The sequence below is a fragment of the Mus caroli genome, unplaced genomic scaffold, assembly GCF_978045245.1.
Source record: "Mus caroli unplaced genomic scaffold, Mus_caroli_1 scaffold_9, whole genome shotgun sequence".
Classification (NCBI taxonomy): Eukaryota; Metazoa; Chordata; class Mammalia; order Rodentia; family Muridae; genus Mus; species Mus caroli.
In genome coordinates, this window is record NW_028227264.1 from 74,496,843 (window position 1) to 74,501,368 (window position 4,526).

General features: G+C 45.2%; 1 pseudogene; it reads right to left on the minus strand.

The window, feature by feature from the left end:
• Nucleotides 1–907: 907 nt before the first annotated feature.
• On the minus strand, nucleotides 908–1,944 carry LOC110302706 (large ribosomal subunit protein eL32-like; annotated as a pseudogene).
• Between the last annotated feature and the right edge of the window lie 2,582 nt (nucleotides 1,945–4,526).

The window sequence follows — 4,526 nt, forward strand, 5'->3', positions numbered from 1 at the left end:
ACGGGGTAGCCACTAGAAAGTCCCAAATGCCAAGGACCCAAGAGGTTCCCAGGCCCCAACAGGGAGGATATTAGCTGAAATACCCAACACAGGGGGAGAAAGAACCTGTAGAGACCATATCCAGTGGATAGGCACAGCCCCTGGTTGAGGGATGGGGACACCCATCCACGTTAAATATATTAATCCAGAATTCCTCCTGTCAAAAGAAAATGCAGGGACAAAGAGTAGAGCAGAGACCAAAGGAAAGGCTATCCAGAGACTGCCCCACCTAGGGATCCATCCCATCTGCAGACACGAAACCCAGACACTATTGCTGATGCCAAGCACTCACTGACAGGAGCCTGGTATAGCTGTCCCCTGAGAGGCTCTGCCAGAGCCTGACCAATACAGATGCAGATGCTCATAGCCAACTACTGGACTGAGAGCTGGGAACCCAATGGAGGAGTTAGGTAAGGACTGAAGGAGTTGAAGAAGTTTGCAACCCCACAGGAAGAACAACAATATCAACCAACCTGACCCCCAAACATGCCCAGGGACTAAACCACCAACCAAAGAGTACACAATGGGGGGAACCCATGGCTCCAGCTGGATATGTAACAGAGGATGGCCTTATTGGGCATCACTGGGAGGTGAGCCCCTTGGTCCTGTGGAGGCTCAATTACCCAGGGTATGGGGATGCTAGAGCACTGAGACAGGAGTGAATGGGTGGGTGGGAGAGCACTCTTTATAAAGGAAGGGATAGGGGGGATAGGGAGTTTGTGGGGAAACTGGGAAGGGGGATAACATTTGAAATGTCAATAAATAAAATAACCAATAAATTTTTTAAAAATTATTTTAAAAAATATTATGTAATTATGTAATATGTAATTCATGTAATACACAAGTGGTTCCACACTGCTAGCAGGAAGCCAGAAAGGATGCTAGAGAACAGAGCTGGAGAAATGCGCCAGAGTGTGGTCTTCAAATCCCCATGAGCCAAGCCAGCCTAGAGAAGATGCAATTCCTTTGAGCAACTGAAGCAGAAAAGACCCATCACACAACTGGATGTAATTTTCTTCAAGGCATGCTATTGGTTGGAACTTTGATTTTTTTTTCTCTTCAGTTTTTGTGGTTTCATTGAAACACAAAACATGCATGCAAGCCATGTATTCGTTTTCTTTGCTGCGTAGCCTGGCACTGGGATTGGTGACCCCCAAGGCCTGCTATGCTACTCTTTCTATGATGGCTTTGCTTTTCGGTTCTTAGAGGAAACATTGTGAGCAATCTCAGCACAGTAGGACTTGTCCCATGTCTTAGTTAGGGTTTTACTACTGTGAACAGACCCCATGACCAAGGCAACTCTCATAAGGACAACATTTAATTGGGGCTGGCTTACAGGTTCAGAGGTTCAGTCCCTTATCATCAAGACAGGAGCATGGCAGTGTCCAGACAGGCATGGCGCAGGAGGAGCTGAGAGTTCTACACCTTCATCTGAAGACTGCTAGTGGAAGACTGACTTCCAGGCAGCTAGGATGAAGGTTTTATAGTCCAGGCCCACAGTGACACACCTACTCCAACAGGGTCACACCCACTCCAGCAAGGCCACACCCACTCCAACAAGGTCACACCTTCTAATAGCACCACTCCCTAGGCCGAGCACATAGAAACTATCACATTATACAACAGCAGCACTTTCAGCTACTTGACATTGTGGACTAGAAACTTCTGGAATCTGCTGGGTCAAATATGCTTGGTTTTCTTGTTGCTCCTGTAACCAGTGTTGGGCATCAAGATCTGGCCCTTGAATCTTCTCTGAACCTTGTTGTCAATACTTCTGGGTTTCTGCCAGTTTTGCTTAATTTTGACATGTCGGTCTGACTGGTGCCTGATGAACTTCTTGGTCCTTTTTTTTTTTTTTTTTTTTTTTTTGCTTTTGGGCTTCACCAGAGGCGAGAGGGCAGCCATGATACCACAAAATGGTGGCCATGATACCAGATGGCAGCCACCTCGCAGGCAGCGCCAAGCAGGACCATGATGCTTTATATATCATTGCTTCTTAAACTTTTTTTTCAAACACTACCACTTGTCACAGAGAAAACTTTTATATAAATGTTGAGGTTTAATCTTTGCTATGTATTGTAATGCTAAGAACAGGCCCCCAAGACCTGGTTGTCCAAGAGATGAGAGAGTCTGCACGTAGACCCAAGTGACACTATGTGTCCTTGCCCCTAAATTATTTCTGATTGGTGAATAAAGATGCCGGCAACCAATAGTTGGACAGAAGAGACCTAGGCAGAGTTTAGTGTTCCTGGGCTTGAGGTTGGGGAGAATCATGAGGGGGAGGAGAAGGTGGGAGAGGAGGAAGCCACCATGGGTTACATGAGTTATAAAATAACGGCCATGTGGGCTGGCTGATTGGAGTTAAGAGCAGCCCAGATGAAACATGGCACATTATATAATGGGATTATTGGCTAGGGAATAGACATAGTAGCATAGAGGATAGATATCTGCCCAGCTTGTGTGCTGATTAAGGCTTATTATAATTATAAAGGCTTTTATCTGTGAACTAAATGGCCAAAGGCAGGGTAGAAACCCCAGATTGTGATTAAATATTTCTACAACACGTAATCATATAAGATTTTATATCAACGAGAGTGTATATTCATGTTTTATAACAGTGATACTTTTGTGGGCATCTTCTACATTAGTAGGATCTTTAACTATTTCAATAACTGTCACATAATATATGCAGCATAATTTATTTAATAAATATCATATTTTAAGTTTTTCCTAATTGTACCTTTTATAAAGAACATGGTCATTGACTGTACACTTTCTTAAAAATTCTTCCCTCATGCAATACATCCCAGCCACAGTTTCCCCTCCCCCCAACTCCTCCCAGCTCCACCCCACCCCCTTCCTCTCCCCCAGATCCACTCCTTCTCCATTTTCCTTCAGAAAAGAGCAGGCCTGCCAGAGATATCAACCAACGGCTGTCTTAGTCAAGGTTTCTATTGCTTTGATGAAACACCAGGACCAAAAATCAAGTTGGGGAGAAAAGGGTTTCTTCAGCTTACATTTTCACATTGCTGTTCATCACTGAAGGAAGTCAGGACAGGAGCTCACACAGGCAGAGTCGTGGAGTCAAGAACCAGTGCAGAAGCCATGGAGGGCTGCTACTTACTGCCTGGCTTCCCATGGCTTGTTCCGTCTGCTTGTTTGCTTGCTTGCTTTTTAAAGATGTATTTATTTATGTGTATATGTAGCTGTCTTCAGACACACCAGAAGAGGGCGTCAGCTCCCATTTTAGATGGTTGTGGGTTACCATGTGTTTGCTGGGAATTTAGCTCTGGACCGCACGAAGAGCAGCCAGTGCTCTTAACTGCTGAGCCATCTCTCCAGCCCCCAGTCTGCCTTCTATAGACCACCAGCTCAGGCATAACACCATCCATAATGGAATGGGCCCTCTTCCATCAATAACTAAGTAAGAAAATGCCTTACAGCTGGACTTTATGGAAGCGTTTTCTAAACTAAGGCTCCCTCCTTTTAGATACCTCTAGTTTGTGTGTCAAGTTGACACAAAACCAGCCAGCACAAGTGACCCCCTTGTCAACTTGACACACAAACACATACCTTTTAAGCCATAACCTTTTTCTTACTCATCCCCCAAGATCTCACATTAAAAACATAAATAACTTTAAAAGTTCTCCACTCTTTACAAATTCAAGCACATTAAAATTCCAGTCTCTTTAAAATATCCAACCTCCCTTAAAACCCAAAATCTCTTTGAAAAGTTCAAAGTCTTTCAGTGTGGGCTCCTGTAAAAATCAAATTTAAATTAAATACCTTCTTCAAGAGGGAAGAACCAGGGCACAGTCACAATCTGGACAAAGCAAACCCAAACTCTAAGAATGTAAATAACTCAATGTCTAATATCTGAGATTCACTCACTATTTTCCGGGCTCCTCCAACGGGTTTGGGTCTGCCGTCTGCAGCACACACAGCTTGTCTTCTAGGCTCTGGCTGGCTCCACTCCACTGCTGCTGCTGTTCTTGGTGGTCATCCCATGGTATTGGCATTTCCAAAACACTGGGGTCTGTTGCTGCAACTGGGCTGCACTTTCACCAATGGCCTCTCATAGGCTCTCTTCATGCTGCCAACCCTCTATTTCTCTGCATGACCCCTTTAATCCTGGACCTTCAACTGCCACTGTGACTGCACCTTCACCAATGGCCTCTCCTGGCCCCTCACAGTGCCAAGCTTCAGCTGCTCTCCAGGAACCCTTCATGCCTTCAAACCAGTACCACCTGGGTGACTCTTACACATCACAAAGTGAGCCACCAACACGAGGTACGACGGTGGCCGCCTCTAGAACACAGCTCCTCTATGCCCTCAGGAAGCACTTCCCAGAAGATTTCACCTTGTGTTGCTCTTCTCTTAGTCACCACTAATTTCTTAGCTCCAGCTGGCCAGCACCAAGTCCCAGGAACACAAAGATTTCGGGTCAGTGGTGCAGGTTTCTTGTTAATTATAACCGAAGCTGTCTC